At 33.9% G+C, this 19,812-nt stretch overlaps 1 long non-coding RNA gene across 1 annotated transcript in view; it reads right to left on the minus strand.

Annotated features, from left to right (window-relative positions):
* The window catches only part of LOC111634520, a 44,986-nt gene that overhangs the window by 990 nt on the left and 24,184 nt on the right, over positions 1-19,812 (minus strand). Inside the window, exon 2 of the long non-coding RNA XR_002758235.1 lies at positions 4,513-4,701. This is a non-coding gene — a long non-coding RNA (uncharacterized LOC111634520). The remainder of the gene's footprint in view (positions 1-4,512; positions 4,702-19,812) is intronic.

Below are 19,812 nucleotides of genomic sequence, written 5' to 3' on the forward strand. Positions count from 1 at the left end.
GTTTTCCATTACGATAAATTTATTTATTTTTTCGCGAAAAGATATGATGATATTTATTGAGTGTAAATTTCGACCATATGCTATTGGGAGGTTGAAGATTATTTGTCAAAGAAGGGATTAACAGAGAGAAATATCGATTGAATGAATCAAAAGCAAACAAATCCCGCAAAAGAGTACATAGATTGTTGTCAAAGACACAATGCTCTATAAGTAGACAAGCGAGTAACTCAATAAAACTTGTTTTATCCCAATCCAAGTTGATCTTAAAAGCTCTCGACGAATAATATTTTTCTGATCAATTTTTTAATAAATTATTTTNTTTTAAATATTTGAAATTTAAATTGATTGGGTAAAGTTATTAAATTTTATAAAATCTAACCAATAAATAGCAATTACGTAATTTTAAAACATAATAAACAAATATCGTCAACTACAAGTTATCCAATCAATGATAAAAATTCTTCAAAAATTTGAAATTGATCGGCCAATTTTCGAATGAAATAATTTGATCGTTGGCCAATCAGGTCTTTAATTTTATTTATTTATCATTATTATTTTAAATCTAACCAATAAATGGCAATTACGTAATTTTGAAACTGATCAATGAACGAATACCGATAGTTTCAAATTATCCAATCAACGATAAATATTATAAAAAAACTGTCTATTTTTGAAATTTAATTTGCATTTCTTATTGGTTATCGATCATTTGACGGATTTTTATCGAAAATATTAAAATATTTGCAAAACCGATTAAAAAGTATGACACTTGACCTTATAAATAACCAAGAGAAATGTTTAAAATCACATTAAGGAATTAATGTTTTTCAGTAAGAGCCACATAATGAAATTCTTCTTGTTTGCCTACACGGATAATGTTATTTAAAAGACAAATTCTATTATTGAATTTATCGATCCATTGGGAAATTGAATAAGAAAAGAAATTCCCCAATAAATAAATAAATAAATAAACGAATAAAAGGCAATTTACAATTATTATTATTATTATTATTATTAAATTTTGTTTTTCTGAAGTGGAAGGGATGACTGCGAATGACGTTATCAGATGACAATAGTTAAAGAGAAAAATCGATTCGAGTGCCTTAATCTCATTAAAAATTAACATATAAAATCAAAATTATTGAGAGAAGAAATTACTCCTTTTCTCTTTCTTGGTCAATATGTTGTAGAAAATATGAGACAGCTGTCTTGTTACCATGGTAACATGTGCCAACTAATTACTGTCTACATGACCTTAGGGAGGACAGCGACATTCGACCATTAAGTTGGCACTAAGTCTGCTAAATCATTGTTATAATAAGATTTTAGGAACAATATTTCTGGTGTTGTTTTTATAAAAACAATAATTGGATCGATCTTTCAATTAACAAGAGTTTATTTCTTTGGTAACTATTTTTATCGAATGCTGTAATGTGGATGCATTTAAGTAATTGTAAAGCATTGTTTTTATGCTAAGTGTTAATACACAATAGAAGCGTGCAGGAAATATCTCGTGTATACAGTAAGAGCCGTGTAGCTCACAATTTCTATGCAATTTATGTTTATCTGGACACCTATGAGGCCTTAAGAAAATCTTAGTGTTGCCATCATTTCTCTACCTATTTAATTCTCCCCTTTATTTTCTACATCAATTACTTTTACTTTGGAGTAGAAAGGATTATTTGTGAGTATAAAAACACCATTAAACTCATTATAAAGCTGTAAAAAGTAACAAAAATAAATATAATTCTTAAATACATCCATACATTATATAAAGAGGGATACAGCAACACTGTTTGGGTGGGGCAACAGGCACAAGAGGCGTCCCAAATTCGAAAGGATATGAGGCCAAAAAAGTCTCTATACTTACATATTTTGCGGCTTTCGGAGAAGGCCGTCACATTAGTGAACGAGCAGAGGGTCTATCTCTCTCTCAATTCCCCATTCTAATAAACACAAAATGGCAATTTACTTCACTGAAAACTGCAAAATGAAAGGATTCATCAAGGAAGAATGACAAACATTTACTTATTACAAAGAGTGTAAATTTATATGAGGCCTGAACAAACAGGTTTAAATGTTTATTGAGAAAACAGTAGGGATATACAAAGAATTTAAACTGTTGTAATTGTTTGAGGAAGATCTCAAAAGGCAGAGAGAAAAACAAACAGTAATAATAGAAAAAAAGAAAAAATTAAAGAAAGCCAGATTTAATTTTTTATTACATAAATTTACTTCATCCAAGATCTGTGTTCTTAGTGCATTTTCACCCTTCTAATCCACAATCATTTGTCTTACTTTATACTTCTAATCTTCTCTTGTGGATTAATATCCTTAAAGGTAAATAACACACACACACACACACATTTTTCCTTTCTTACTCCTTTTAATTTAAGGCATTTATTAAATTATACCTTATTATACAAGACTGATTAATGCTAATTATTCTAATTGTAAGCAGTAATTATTATATAATTATTGACAATTAAGCTTTAATTACCTCGGATATATTTATATTAAAAGTTTAATAATTTAAATAAATTTTTTCTCGATTTTTTTCTTTCCTTAGTTTGCATTATTTAATCCCCCCCGCAGGTTTATTATTATTAACACTGTACTTTCCGCATTATTTACCTCGCCGCATACTTTAAATAGAATCAAACCATTAGGGAAATTTAATATTCCCATATTAGCATTCTTAATTTTTATCCTTTTATCATATTAGAAAGTTTATTAGTTCTGCTGTATGCTTAAAATTAATCCTAAAGTAGTTGTCGCAATAAAAATCTTTCTTCCTTCTCTCACAGATTATGCTGTACACATTTTTAAAAATATATATAAAAAAAATACTACTTAAGCATTACTTCAATGGACAGTTTTATTCCGTAGCTAGCATGACGTGCTGCATTTTTAGAAGCTATTAAGTGCGTTGTCACTATAATAGCAAACCGCACGCACGTAGCTAAGCTAAGCGCTTTATTTATATTGATTATCGATAAATAAAGCATTGGGCTTGATACATTATGTATTTTTCTCCGTGTTTTTTATGTATAAAAATGATTAAAATTTTACTATCGCCCGTTATAAAATGTATGTAAATTAGTTTAAAAATTCGAACACCCCCAACAACGGAAACCGCTTTCTCGTGTGAACTCAAAATGTAACCTCCGAACGACGGACAGTTTTTATGTGGCCGTCCTTCGTAGGTTTGGCTGTATTTACGCTTACTCAAAAATCGTATTTTAATTCGTTTGCGAGTTTATTTTTTATATGAAAAATCAATTAAAAATGAAGTAAAGAAAAAAATTACATATATATTATTTTGATATACGGTTTTACTTAGTCATTTATTATATAAAAACGCCTTTAATTATGCCATCAAAGTCAAAACTCGATAATTAAAGAGGATAAGTTAAAAAAAAAAAAAAGTAAATTACCTATCACTTTTTCATTCAACCTAACATAATCTATATGCAGGATAGTTTAAAATATTGGATTTTGTCTGGATCAATATTTCTAATTAACCAAAGTTAAGGTTTGACCTCGTGTCCATTTTGTATACCTTTAAAGGTAATTCCAAATACACCTGCACGAGAGAGGAGATTGAAGAATTTTAAAACATCCTCACCCTTCACTCTAACTAACATCTCATATATTATGTTCATTATTTTCGGCTTTTAATGTTTATATTAACAAATTTTCTGTCTTCTTTCCTTAATAGATAATAAGTAGAGCTATTAATGTCAAGTTAACTGATTTCACGCTTGTCTTTAATCATTAGAAGTGCTTTATTATCCATGTAAAGGGAATAATGTCGAATGAATGCTGCATACTTAAACTAATGTTGGCTTTCTGCACCGTTAGTTTTCAACATCATTCCTTCGTTTTATATTGAAAAATTTACGCAGGAAAGGATTAAGAAAAAAAAAACTATATAATTTAATTTTTAAATTATTTTTTTTCCTTTCTCCTTTTCATTAATAAAATATTCATTTAATTAATAGTTTCGCATTTACCTTGCATTCGTATCATTTATAATTTATAATAATCGTGTATCGTTATCCAACAGAAGATTAATGAAAGATAAATATTCTCCATCGAATAAATTTTTTTCTTTATTAAAATTTTATTAATTTGCTCTTCCTTTTTAATCGCCATGATTTATTTAAACGCCTTTTTTTTCTCCCTCCCTCTTAAATTAAGAAAGCATTCGTACTACTGTACTGCCATCTCTTATCGTGATTATTTAAAAAATATTTTTATTAATTACTTTAATAATTAAATTTAAAAACCAATGACAAATCTAAAATTAAAATACTTCGCAAATTTTAAATTAATTTTACTTATTTTTTGAAATAAATAAACTCGTCGTTTAAAGAGAGAGAGAGGGGGAGGGAGGAAAAAACATTCTCTTACTATCACCATCTACTGGTAAAATAACGCACTACAAAATTAAATTTGAAAAAAAAAGAAGAAATTTACTGAAATGTTCACAAAATTCATCCAACCTACAAAATTTTATTGGTAGCTTTGTTTTCCTTTTTCGGTTTTTATTTTTCTTCCTTTCTTCCACTCTTATATTCTTCCGTCTTAGCTGTATGGCTCCTAGATGCTGGCAATTTCATAAACTTTTATAGTTGCCTTTACATCAGTCGTAAACTACTGCAGATTGAAGTAAGGAAAGTAAAAGTTTGAGACAATCTGAAAGAATGTATATTGTATGGAATTTCATATGCGTTAAAGTAGAAATAACAATATTGTGATATTAATCATGCCGAATCCCATTTTATAAAACTCACTCACCAAAAAAAAAACAAAAAAAAAAAAAATTAATTGTAAAAAGAAATCCTTCTTAAAAAGAATTTTTAACAACAGGTGGCGCGTCGATATTAATTACAATTAAATCTTAATTGATATTAATGATAAAATCGAGCAATTTTAAAAGGAAACAAATAAAACAGCATAATTGATTAAAATTAATACGTTTCAATTTCAAACAGTTTAAATATTAATGTGTATTCCTGCGTGATTAATTGTTTAGATTTTAGTTGACAAATTTAGAAATAGATGGAGGGACTTTAGCTTAAATCATAATTAACATTCTAATTGAATTGAAACGCAATTAAATATTCATTTTTAATTAAGTTAATAGAATAAATTTAATGTAATTCTAAATCACACAACAGACTCATTATTATTATTATATTTAATTTATTAATTTAGAGAAGTTAATATGTTTATTTATAAAGTTTTTCTGTTTTAAAAAAATTCCAAAAATTTAAAATTTAATTTATACAACTCAACAGATGGCAGCACAAAAAATTTTATTTAAAAAAAACTAAATTCTATTTTTTTTATTTTTTATTTTAATAGATAAATTAATGAATAATTTATGAAAATGTATTATATTCAATTGGCTAAATAATAAATATTATAACTATTATAAACGGGAAGTAATTATTTTATTAATGAATATTTGTGCCAATAGATGGCTGCACGGTAGAACGAAACAGGCAAACGACCTTGTTAACCTGTGAAAGTGTTTATGTAATGGTTCTCTTTGTTTATGAAAGCACATGCTGTAAATATATAATTGGTTTAGTCGTCATAATAAAATTGTGTTTAAGAGATAATAAATTTTGATAGCCTAGACACCAAATGAACAATTCGCTTAGTAATTGCCAAACAATAAAAAACAAGAGTACAACCATTTCTCCCTTTACAAAAAAAAATATATATCTGTACAAATAACCGATAAAAACTTTTTCATTGCTGAATATTCTAACTTAATTGCTACGGAAATACAATATTAATTGATTGGACTTTTAAGAAAAATTATTTTATTACCCTATTGCTATTTGTTCTCTAAACGAACACGTGACCGAAAACACCCATAAAATATTTCTTCTTTCGCATTTCCCCACCTTTTTCACTACCAAAAAAAGCAAAATTATCAATTCCTGAATGTTTAAAGACATTAACAACATTTTTTTTTTCGTATATTATTTATAAAATTAAAATAATTAATAGTTCCGTCACGAGGTATATAATCAATTAAATAAAAAAAATATCATTTAAAATTTATTTTATTTATTACCCAACAGATGGAGCCTGTTGTAAAGAAACTGATATTTTTTTTAAAAAATCAATTTCAAAACTGACTTTTTAAAAAAATGTTATTTAAGAAATTTTTACTACCCAACAGATGGCGCTTGTTGTAGGTGGAAAAAATAGGCGGCGCTGATGTAACGAAAAGGACATTTTAATTTTTTAAAATAAAATCGAATTCGAAATTAACTTTTTTTTTTTTAAACGTAATTCACTCAAAATTCTGTTTTGTTTATTACCCAACAGATGGAGCCCGTTCTGGAAGGGGAAAAGAAAAGAAATTTTGCCTTCTTAACGGGTAGAAGTCGGTTATAACGTCTGTAATAGTATAAATCCTGAGGGACTCGTCACTTCAACTACAGCAGACATTTCTCCATAATGAGACAACACGGCGCTTACTCGAATTACTTTAAAGGATAGAATTATCGTTTATCGATTTTTTGATACCCCACTCATGTATAAAATACAAAGAGAAAAGGGAAAGGAAAAAATTAATAATAATAATGTTACACTTGCATTAAAAAAAAACACAATCATTATGGCAGCGTATAAACAGGTAGAAGTTGCGTGATCGCGCGTTTTATTTCCATAAAGACATTAATGGTTGCCATCGGTCGCCTTGTTCGCGTCATAAGACAAATTGCTGGGAGGACGATTCAGCCACCCCTTTGGAGGAACCTCTTTTACGATCGCACCTGTAGATCAGGTAAGCGACCTTTTAATTATTTTATAATCTTTAAAGAACTTGGTGAAGGTCAATTTATTTTATAAATTCGGGTATCGAGATCTTCACGAAATTCTCTATGAAGAACGTGAGCCATTGCTGAAACATTCGGTTAACCTTGTTTTTTTTTTCTTTTCTTTTAAGAGAAATTCACGTATCGATTCGTGTCTTTGCATACCAATCCTATTTTACTGCACAGTAGCCGCGTGAGAAACGATTATAGAGAAGATAGCTACAGTTTTCTTGATATACCCCGCATACTTGCTGAGCGAAAACAATACTATATCATCTATCATTCGTGCCAATTAATGTGGAGGAAAGGGTAAAAAAAAATCTGAAATAAAATAAATGCTGAAACTGTGTTCCACATGAGAAATGTGGGGCTTAAGTAAATTGTAATTTTTGCATTAAATTGGGTTCTGTAAGAGAGATATTTTTATGGGTGCCGATTAATATTCAATGTGCATTATTACTCTTAAAACACTCAAAATTCTTGGCTCGATCTGTTTAATTGGAAGAGAGTTGTGTGCGCTGCTTTAGAGAGGAGGAGACGTAGAAGAAGAAGGGAGGAAAAAAAATACTAAATTCTTAGACCTTTATCTAAAAGAGACAAGTTTGACGGGTTAAAATTTAACCTTAAACGTTAGGCTTCTAGGTTAGAAAGCAAATGACTAGAAACAGGACCAAACGAATTGATAACAGTTAAAAAAAGATTTATGAATGGTTTAAAAAGTACTTGAAGAAGATATTTTACGTGCGTATACATAAATTTACTTCATTAATTGGTGTAAATATGGAGAATAACTCGTGTAAAATGGATCACGTGATCGAAGGATACTCCCATAGAATATATTTAAAACAAATTTTATCCATACGTTAAACTGGTAAATAAATTTGCTTCGTTTGTGATGTAAATTTGGAGGAAAGTCGGATGATATGTGTTACGCGATGAGCAAATACAGTATGAAAAATTCGATGTGTTATACGTATACACACGTAAATTTACTTAAATGACGTAAACGTGGAGAAAACTTAACAGAACGAGTTACGTGATTGAAAGAATAAATTGAAACAATGAGAAATTCAAGAGAATCTGTAAGATTCTGAATGACCCTTACCGTTTACCAATATTTTGGTGAAGTTTGTGAAGGACAGGTGACAAAAAGACCCATCGAATTTTTAACTATTCACACCCCGATGATTGTGGACAATGAGAAGAGACGGGCATACTCTTTTAGAAGTAGACCTTCCTTTTTTTTTTCTTTTTTTTTTAACCTGCCGAGCGGGAGATGATGAGACAAAAGATCACCGATAAGACAGGATGCCCTCTTGCGGTGATGTGTCACAACAGCATCATCTATCTTTTCTCTCTTGTGCAAACTGTTCGTGGCTGGGGGCGACATCTCTTTGCCAAGAACAATTGAAGTGCTTGTCTTTGATTAAATCAAACACATAGGAAATAAGGGTCACGAGTGCAGTCCCGCAGCTCTTAACTTCTCTTCTACCTGTTGTTTTATTATCGTTGCTACAGAGTCTTTTCGATATTCTTTGATGTATCGATTTATATTTTTTTTTTCCAAAAAAATAAAATAAAATAAAATTTATCCTTTCCGATAGACTCACACAGGAAACTGCATTCAAATGATATTCTAACCGCTCCTTTTTGGGAAAGCATTTTCTATTTAACGAACGGCAAAGTAGAAGGAAAAATACTTTTAAGATAAATATTCATGTATAAACCACCGCTATAATTTATGATTAAGAGAAGCCAGGGGGTATTTTTGGTAGACGCACCTTCAAAAGAGGGGAAGAAAATTACTTTTCGTTGATTTTCCGTTTGTAACTGAATGAAAATTAAGTTTGTTAGTAAAATGCGAACCGAAAAGGAGATTTTTAACTTCCAGGCATACGTCTTTCCCTCGTACAATAGTACTTTAAGGTAAGAAGGGCATGCTTAGAAATATAGCTACCGGGTTATGATTGAATATTAATGTTCTGAAGATATTAATACATGAAATTTAATTAAGTAAGCGGGGGTATTTTACCTCTGTCCATAAATAAAATGGAAGGAAAGCAAACAAACCACTCCCTCGACTCTGTTATAGTGTTTGTTTATGAGAAAGATACTGGTGAAAATTTTCGATAAAACACAATCCCCTAATTATAAACAACGATTTAAAAGCTATCTATAATAATTAAAGTAAGGTCTGAGTGATTCAGATGAAAGATTTTTGCCCGTTTCGAGTGCCGCACTCGAGTACAATATCCTTAAAACAACTCGTTGATGGCTTCGATCTTCTAAAACTTACCGAAAGTGGAAAAAAGAAGAGGGCCATCTAGCGAAAAAAGTTAAAAAGACTCGACTATTTAATGCATCTCCATTGTTATCTACTCTTGCATGAAGAGAGAATGGGTTCTGTGAGCTAGAAAATGTCACTTTTCTGTAGAGACAAAACAGAACTCCCTCAAATGGAGCCGTTCTCCGCACAAGATGTCATTCAAATACCAGCAACCCCAATGGAGCTAGACGGGCGTGCGGTTTGCTATTCCTTTGTAGGTGCCGTTGGGCACCCCTCCCACGCACGTGGCATCATAGGATTTTCCCATCGTCACGTTTCGGTAGTGAATGGAATAATTGGTTCACGTTGTAATTCATTGTCCGGATACATGAAGTAAAAAATAAGGAACGAATTTAACGCCAAAAGCATAAAAAAAAAGTAAAGAACTTAAGTGAAAAAGATGAATAGAAAAATATATTTTTCATTATTCAAACTTTTAGACAATCGTTCGGCCATTTTTCTATTTTGATTAATCGATTTTAAATCATATAATCGATGTATAAAACGATAAAACTGGGAACAATTCATCATCGTCGTAGCTTTCTAGTTTTATCTTTCGCTTCATTATTCATATTTTTAAAACAATTTATAGCAGTTTTTTTCATCAACTTCAATCTGTCTACATCGATTTATAAATTGAAAATTAATCGATTATTCATTCATTTATGCTACAGTTTCACTCCATTTTCATCGATAAACATTCAAAAAATCTATTTTTAATCAAGTATAAACATTTATTTCGATTTTAATCGAATCAGAAATAGATTTATACTATAAAAATCGTGTTATTTTATTAATCGATTCCGCTTACAATCGATTAATAACAATAAATCGACTGTAATAAATCCGAATCGATCATTTTATTATACTGATTTTTGAATCGATCAATAAAATAGAAATCATCATCTGTCTATATATAGGCTATATATACTGTTTAATAAATCTTTTAGAAATCGATTTATTCAAAAATCGATCTTATTAATCGATTTTTGAATCGAATAACAAAGAAATGTGAATACAACGACCAAATCGACAGTTTATACGAGTAAAATGGGTCTAAACGTGTCTAAATTTAGATTATTTTCTAATTATTATTTATATATTGACCTATAAATTGGTTACATTGCATTAAAACAGTTCTATTAATAATTTTATTCTATTTTTGGGGGTTAAAAAGAGGAGAAACTCGGGACGTGCGCGTGAATATATTCATCCGTCTGGCTATAAAAATTAATTAAAATTAATATAAAAAAAATGCAAAATGGAATGAAAACAAGTAAAATTTTGTGAATAACAAAGAAGTTTAACGTTTTTTTAAAGTAAGTGTTGGGTCACGTGTTAAAGGGGGAATACAGGAAAGAAAAATTAAAATAAGGAAAAGAACAACAAAAAAAAAAGAAGAAAAAGATCGATAGTCATTCAAAAATTTCTACCCACCCGGATTTACTAAAAGTTAATTTCGTGCATCCCATTAATAATAAATTAATCCGAAACTTAGTTCCATTAGTTAAGAACACGTGTAAGATGCTGTTACTCATCCGTCAAATCACCGCTAGGGGCAGCTCTATCAATGATATCGAGGAAAAAAAAAATAGCCCAAAAAACAAAATTAAAAAAAAAAACTTAATTAAGACTAAAGCCCGGTAGCTATAATCGGCATTCTATTGTTTTCGGACTTCCAAATTGACGGATTAAGCAGGCGAATTAGATGAAAAGGTCTGTACATGGTGTGTTTAATTTAAGTAAAATCGGTCGTAAGGTCCCGAGGTGGTGCCGAAACATGTCCGAATTGATCTATGATCTCGATTACTAAAATATATAACTCTATTATAAGAAGTTGAAGGCGATCCCATCCATCATTCTGCAAAACCCTTTTTTTTTTTCTTCTACAGGAAAATTTTATAAGATACGTGTTAATATTTCCAAAAAACCTTCCCCCTTCTTCTTCTTAATCTAACTCGGGGGGTTATTTTAGAATCGGCATATTAAAAGACGTAATTAATTATATAAATATTTTCCTTACTCGGCTTTGGTATAGAATTAATTCGCATCGATTCTTCTTCTTGCGAAACGTGTTTTAACTACTTAAATGAAGGGATTCGCTATAAAAAGGGAGGAAGAATTTTGCGTAGAAAGAAGAAAAAAAAAAATGGAGCGATAAGGAGGACAATTGATTTATGATCTGGGACGTGACGAAAGCGTGTTTATGTTTGGATATAACGGGGGGGTGGATTGTTATACAATCGTCGGCTTGGCTTTGCTTGTGTTCGAGTGCACAAGAGGGCTCACAACTAAACAAACAGGCGCTGACAGGGTTATCGTAAAGTTCAGATTTTCCTGTCATCGTTAGCGTTGTAACCCGGTGCCAATCGCGGTACCAAAAACGTTACGAAATTAATTAAAATCCTGTGCAACTAATAAAATACCCCCTTACTTCGAATCCTTTATCGAATTACACTAAGCGACGTCGCTATTGGTTAATTTTGAAACGTTGGAAGTCACGTATAGGCGGAACGTTATACGTAAACACGCTCATTAAAATAAAGGAAGGGGTAGACAATAATGAACAATATCGGTTTAGAAATCAATATTAAAAATATAGGAAACGTGTTGGGTCGGTTGTTATACAATAAACAAGGAAATTCGAGCGCTTGGAAGGTCCTGGATACAAATAATTAGATTCGACAACTGAATATATCCGGTGAAGCAAAGAATGTGATAAATTATGGGTCTTCCCCTTCTAACCAGAAAGATGGGGGAGGAAGGAAAGAGAGAGAGAGAAAAAAAAAAGGGGAATCAGTAATTCCATGCCTTATCTTCCAATCGTCTTGTCGGGCTCCACCTACTAGATCGTTGTGACTGCAGAATTATGAGCATTTCATATCAACCAAGCTGTCACTGTATATCAATTACGGCCCTCCCTGTGGTCGGTCTGCTCGACTACTGCCGGAAATAACGACTTGCAAGAGCCGGAAGTTCTGGGTAATAAATCAGCCACCTGGTGGTCTAATGATGAACTTGTCTGGTGAACACAGCATTGTTCCTTCTCTGGGGGCTATTCCGAAGAATGTAAAAGTGTCGAGTCGAAAGAAATCCGAGATTTTACTACTAGAAAAAAGGGGCTTGTTTCAGAATCTGAATTGTTTGAATGCCTAATTTTTTGTTTTCTAGAATTCGCCTTTCTAGTGTTTCGTTTAAACAGTGGAAGGCCTGTTGATTGTTTTCTATTTACATTAACTCGTTAGAAGGCCTGTCTACAGTGCTTAAAAGAAACAAAAGTAGGCCTTTGTAGTGCTTTCCTTAAGGCCTTTCGATGTTTAAACGAACATCGAAGGCTTGTGCAAAAAATTCGCTTTCTTAGACGTGTTAGAAGGCCTGTGTACGTAATTTAAAGTTGGCCTTGTAGATTTACACAAAATAGCGGCTTAAAGTAGGCCCTTAACTGTTTCTAAACAATATTAGGACTGTTTTTACTTCCATTAAAGCAGACCTTTCAAGATCCTATAGAAGGCCTGGTTTAACCGTAATGAAAGTGGGCCTTCTAGTGTTTAAATTAAACACTGGAAGAGCCACTTTAATATCATTTAAACCATATTTCGGGCCTTCTAATGTGGAAAGGAAAGTGATCTTTATAAAAGGGAAGCTTAAATCCTTTCGGATGACAATTTATATCTAGATTTATGGCTGCTGATTTCTCCCGTTCTCTAGATAAAGGAGCCCTTTAAGATTAGAATAAACTATGTGGCTTGTTATTATTATTGTTATCGCATCTCTTAAATAACTATAATAGGACGTGCAATAAGTTATTTCGTAAGCAAAGAGCAGAACTTGCATCTGATTAGAGGCCATTTGTCATCATTTAAATGCTTACATATGCAAGAATAGGACTATTTTCTCCAATGCTTCAAGGGTATAATAATCACGTCCATATAGGTCTTAATGAAGAAGGATAGGCCTATATATTTTAAGGCCTAATTTGAGATAGTGTAAAAGAAGAAGGGCCTAACAATTGAGTATTTTATAAAGAATTAAACGTGGAGAAAATTGATTTTGTGTGTGTGTGTAACGTAACGGAGGAGGATGTGAACTTTCCAGCGCGTGTTTTTGAAAGGAATTTAATTAAAAACTGTGTAAAATACTTTTTTAAATAAAAATTACAAATTAAAAGGCGAATATTTTAGATTTTGACACGTAAAAACACGATCTATTCTTACAGAAAACTCGGTAAATTAAGTTCCAAGATTGACCATTCCACATGAGAATCTACTGAAAAATAGATTTTATATTCAAAAAACACCTCTAAAAATTAAATTCTATAATATAAATAACCTTTCACACAAGATTTAAAAGAATAAAACGAATTCTTACACAAAATACCAACAATTTTTATTTAAATAAAACCACAAAAAATTGGCAAGTTTTGTTCTGTAAACGGAGCGTAAGAGGCCTTTTAAAATCGAATAAAAAAAAAAAACAAAAAAGAGCAAGGCATAGACGATTTAGACTTGTAATGGGAGCCATTGGCATAGAGTGACAGTTAGAAAAGTAATGTCTAGAAGAACTGGTAACGAAGCGGCAGTCTTTCTACTGGAGTCAGCTATTAATGCTTGTTTATCGTAACCACGTTAGTTAGTTGGCAGTTAAATCAAGTAATGAGGTTATCCGCGGTTTATCTACAGAATTCTTAGTTAAGTAACCTATACAAACGAGCGGGGGGGGAGACGTTTGCAAGGTTATATATAAAGTAGTAGAAAAATCTGGTCTTAACTAAAAAATATCTATAAATAAAGTTTAATGATTTGGCATAGTAAACGAAACCGGAATGGAGCGAAGTCAGATTGATACGAAGGACTCCTAAGATCATTGGAGTGAAGAAAATTCAGCACTTATCATTTAGACATCGATGTCTTTAAAACAAGTATCTCTCTTAAGCCTCCTCCTTATTTATGAGGCTCATTAAAATAGTTGGCAGTGGCAAGTTCCTCTGATTTTAGCAACAATCCGAATTGCACCTTTGCCGAACGTCAAAGGAACCGTGCTTTAAGTGTATAACGAGGCCTCATATTTTCCCCATATGCCACTGAAATATGGGCTTTATAAGGGCGAAGAATTGGGACGAAAATATTTGATTTTTTTTTTTTTCCTGTTTTCTTCCTTCTTGTGTGGAATCTCTTCTGGAGAGGAGCGAGAGCAATCCTGTGTTCGCTCTTCTAAATTTTAAGTTTTAAAATTTAAAAAGAAATAAAAAAAAAAGGAAGAGAAGAAAGGGGTGCAATATGGCGCCACGAATGCTAGCTTAGTTTTAAATATTTATCCAAATCATTTATTTATTCCTCGTCTGTTATCGGTGTTGTAAACCCTGTTTGATGTCAAAAACATTTTGGAGAATAACTGAAGCTGTCAGCACTTAGTCATCTTTGATATTCTTAGTTACGTCTCCACTAGAGACATTAATAATACGAAATTTTAATTTAATTAACGTCATAAAAACTCCCTACAATTAAATATGTGTCAAAATTCGTTTTAATTATCCCTAGTAGATATAAATTTATATAAAGTGGCCGCCACCGAATATGTAATAAAGAAGTTACATCGGTACTCACTTAACGTTAACGTTCGTAAATGTCTTTAACGCTAAAACAATATTACGTCATTCCAGTGCTAAACGATGGGGGGAATCTTAATAAAGGTTAAAGGTCACGATTGAAAATAACCAGCCTTTCGACTGCTTCTGTACTGCAACAGTTAACGGAGATGGTTTGAGAGAAAACAGGCTCGCTGCGAGAACATTTTTCGCGTTTCTTTTTTTGTTATGATCGCTAGTGGGTTTTAGGGGTAAAACCCCTAAACAGCGCCGCCTCATGTCAAAATTCGGAGGTTCTGAAATGTTTAAATTGCCGAAAATAAGTGACATTTGCTTAAAATATGCCCAAATTTTCGTTACGAATTTAGAAGGGTTTAAAGGGGGCTAGCAAGAGTTTAGGGGTAAAGTATCGAAATATAGAACAATAAATTAATTATTTTAGAGATAAAATTATAAACAAAACTACCGAAATTTATAACATTTAAAACGAGCAAAACTTTCCTGAACTTACAATAAGAAAAAAGGGGGTTAACGAATACACGTATAAGGCGATTCCCTAAACGTTTAGGGGGATGCAATTTAGAACAGTTAACAGTAAACATAAGCGTAAATAACACATAAAACAATTTAAATTTGTAGAAAAAAATACGTTAACGACGTTTAGATTATTTTTTTTAAAGGTCGGATTTGTTAACACCCTTATATCTTTAGGTATAATAGAATATAGTGTATATAGATGATAGAAAGTCCCCCCTGGACTTTCCCTTTTTTTTTTATGTACGTCTTCTTTTATCTTCTGGGTTATCGTATTGGTGGAAAAGCGATAAGAAGTGTGGAAATAGGCCTATTTTGGGTAGTTGTATAAAGTGGGCAAGCTTCTTGTCTTATCGATTTTACGATGCTTTTGCTATTTGCCTGACTTCTAAAAGGATGCCATCAAATTGGCGACTTTATCAAAAAAAAAAGAAGAAGCAAGGGAGGAACCCGACATACTCCTGCGGGTTAAGGTGTGGTCGAGATGACAGAAATATAACTTATATAACACCTTTAATGCCCCGATTATTAAAAAATTGCGTTCGTTTATGTCCCTTTATCCCCGTTCTAACTCGTTCGATAATTGTTTCCTCGCGCGCACTTGTTGCTCCGAACACCCCTAGAAACGGGGGATTCTGTAGAAAATCTTCCTACTGTCGAGCTTGGCAGATCTCTAAAGGGTTTTTCACAAAGGGGAAGGTCGTGTGTAGAGGGTTTTCGTAGAAGTATGCTCGTATAATAACCTATACTTTGCCCTCTTTACGGCGCTGTTAACGGGATTGTATACAACGTGAAGACATTCCTATCTTGGTTAGGTGGTATCTACGCTTCCCTATGGGTGTCCTAGTTAAAAGCGTTACAGAACGAGCCGACAGAAGGTCGACCCTGTGTAGCGCCTTTTTTTTTCTTTTAAGGTTCTGTATACTGTAATTCCTTATACTGGAAAATGGCGGACGGTTAGAGGAATCGGTATCAGAAGCCAACCCTCATAATTTTACAAGCAACTTACTTTTAAGTGCTAAAGCTGATTGCATGTGACAGGACGCCAGAGGATCTGTTAAGGGGGCTGTCCTGCTCTTATCTCTTCTGTCTCCTGTTTTTCATTTTCTACCATACAGAACGTTGAAAGTAGAAGGGAAAAATAAAAAAAAAGATAGAAGGGAGGGGGTCTACCTGCGTGGGATTCGAACAAGACATTGCTCAACCGACGACAAATTAATCTTCTTCACTAATTACGAACGAGACGAGTCGGGGGTTTTTAGTAGGAGAAAGTTAAATGTAAATGCAAGATGCTTAATCGTTTTAACGTCCTTATCTCGATTTGTTAGTCCCTCTGGGCTCAGAACGTCACATAAAAGCGTAAAGGGGTGAAATATAGCGCCGTACACACGCTATAACGATGAAGCGAAGTTTAGTGGGTTTTCGTCCACCTTCTTCCCCCCGTTACGTCCCTAAATTTCTTACAGACTTAGACTTATATACAAGCAAGCACACCGTATACAGCGTAGACACGTATAGGGCCATACAGCGTACACTAGAGCCACGCTCGTAAACAAAGCCATATGGATAATGAGAGCATTTATGACGTCATAAGCGCTAGATAATATTTCGGATCGATAATAAAACTCGGAGAATATAAGGTAATGAGTTAGAAGAAGGGAGAAAAAAAAAGAAAAAAGAAAATAACCCTCAAAGTTTTACGAGTGCAAATCTGGTTTGGGACAAATAACACTTTTGGGCAGTCGAGTCACGGCACGTATTTGGCCTAGCACTACGGAATGCGAGGCGGTTGTACTTATAGTGATTTACAATGACAAGATGGCAGCACACAGTAGCTTCTTCCCACGGCAGATGAGGGCGACACCCTCCCCCACCCAACCCATAAACGCAGATGGACGATAAGGGCCAGGTGAAAGCGCACCTTGACTCTAGGGCTACGCTTTTAACTTCAGTATGCCATCGTCGTACCTCTAGCTCTAAACTTTTGGACTCTCCCCCAAGAAAAAACGGGGGTAAAACTACCGTTTGACACGAATAAACTACCAAGTTACTACCAAAAGCCGATTTTAGCGATCAATATAAAACTTGCGTAATATTTTTGTTACTCCGTTTAAGTGTCAATCGTAAAATTTCCACGATTTTTTAGCCACCCGATCGATTTTTATAACTCCATTTTACGGCTTAAATTCTTTATTAAATCTGATTTTAACCACTTTTTCGGATTTAAATTCTACGGAGCCGAATGTTTAATTCGCCAGCCTAAAAATAAATTCGCTAATCCAGCCTGTCTGTCTGACCGGCGGCCCATTTTAGCCGCATAAATCCTGTAAATTAACTTGAATTTTTGGGTTTTTTTTGGCTATATTATGTATTTTAGTTGATAAATTTTGAATGTCCAACCTACAAATTAAATCCGGAAGACTTTTTGTTCGTTTTAGTGACTTCTCCTAGATTATTACCTCCAAAATTTACAAGTTTGGAGGTAAATTTCTATACAAGACCTTTAAATTGGTCAGTACGCACGCGACTTTCATCCCAATTGTCTCAATTTGAGGTGTAATTTAATGTACAAATCTACAACCCGTCCCGGTATATAACTCGTGACATCCCAAGAGCCCCTTAATGGTAACCGAGGGAATTTAAAACTTATGTGAGTCACGTGTTACGCGAGCTATGTTTAGCTCGTGCGATGATTTTCTGCGTTGTTTGGTATGGTCATCGGTAAGTCACGTAACAGATTACGTTTCCATACGTCACGTCACTCATTTACAGTAGTAATCACGCGTGACGTTAACGATCTCGGGAACATTTTGCCGACGTAACAGAATTCGAACCGATCACGTGATTACGGAGATTGACTCGTCACGTGTTCGGAGCGGCGGATCACGTGACGTGTCCGTAAACGTTAACTGCGGGTGGGGAGACAATGCGTTATTTCGAGGAATCCTTCTTCTTTTTTTTTTAATGTATTTCTTGAGTCTTGGATGAAAGTTTTTGTGACAAAAACAATAGATTTACAGCACAAAGGTCATAGCTATGGCTTAATTAGAAGATACAATAGCTATTGAATGTTGGCGGCGCTTTTGTCAGTCTGGCTACACAACAAAAGCATTGTTTTAATTTTCCGTCCCTTCTTCAGCCCCGTCGCCGCCTTTTATACCCACCCAGGTGGTTTATGTCGTTATGTCACGGGATGAGCGCTTAGAAAAGCGTTGCTGCTTACCTCTCTACCGTCCCAGATAAAGTGTAATTGTTTTTTCTCCTCTCCAGGACCCACTCCGATGGGCTCCAACTAGAGCTTAGTACACGCTGTCGTGAGCCTGTAGGCATCGTACGCCTACGTACTACAGAGCCTAACGGGCGTAACACCGTAACAAAGTTCGGAAAGTGCAAGGCTAGCGAAAATCTAAACCGGCGAATTTGCGTTACGATGGAGAGAAGAGAGAGTTAATTACGACACTGTGTCACCTCCTGTCACGAATTGTTGTAAAATGTAGGCACTTCAGTAAGGTCACGTGGAACGACGCGCTCGTGATCACGTTACGCTTGCAGTTTGTGATTTTAACACGAGATTTTTCGACTAGTTTCAGTTGATTCTAGCGGACGGGCAAGCGAACGTGCCCATCGGAATCGAAAGTTTCGCATCTAATTAGCGATATCGATGCGTGCGGAAAAGTGTTTTTGCTTTATCGCCTCTCGAAGACATTCCAAAAATCTCTCGATCGTTTCGTTCTCGGTAATTCGACGTCATACGTGACCAAGATTCGAAAGATACCCGGAAAAACTTCCGCTTATTAAGAAAAAAATGGAGAAAATTCAACCAATAGCTTCGATATAACGCTTTAAGCCGTTCGCATCGCGTGACTGAAGCGTCGCCAAGCGCGACAGTGACGACGACGGTGCCAAACGATTGAATTTCGCGAATCGCCGAACAAACATCGAAACCTTACGAAACCGGTGTTCGTGTAACGGTCACGCGACACGATTTCCGCATCGCAACCCTTCCGAGAATATAAGTCGGAGCGGAAAAAGCACTAAAAACCTAGTTACGTGACACGCAGAGGGCGAAATTTACGTGTTTACGTATTACAATAGTGACGTTTCACACAACACATGCAAAAAAATCGCCTTTTGTGCGACGCGAATGAGTATTAGTGTTACTTAGATCCTCTCGCGCGACGTAAGCGAGCAGTCGCGTAATCTCGGGCAAGCTGTGCGAATAGTCACTTCATTTACATATTCCCAGGCGTACCGAGCAGTTACGTGATTAAATACTAAGACACAACGCGATAGATATCTTTCGTGCGGACAGTCACGTGATTCGCACCTTGGCATAGCGGTCATGTGATTGCTCGAGGGTTCGAACCCGCGACGCGAGAAGAAACGTAGCATTATTCGCGCACGAAATCGCGCGAACAATGCAACATTCCTTTCCCGGCGCGTCACGAGATCGTTCTCGTGTGACGTTTTTTTTTACGTAAAGGAAATCACGTGACGCGAAAAAAATGGCGCCGGCTAATGCA

Source organism: Centruroides sculpturatus, unplaced genomic scaffold (assembly GCF_000671375.1).
Source record: "Centruroides sculpturatus isolate CEXI.00-Female unplaced genomic scaffold, Cexi_2.0 scaffold967, whole genome shotgun sequence".
NCBI classification, from domain to species: Eukaryota; Metazoa; Arthropoda; class Arachnida; order Scorpiones; family Buthidae; genus Centruroides; species Centruroides sculpturatus.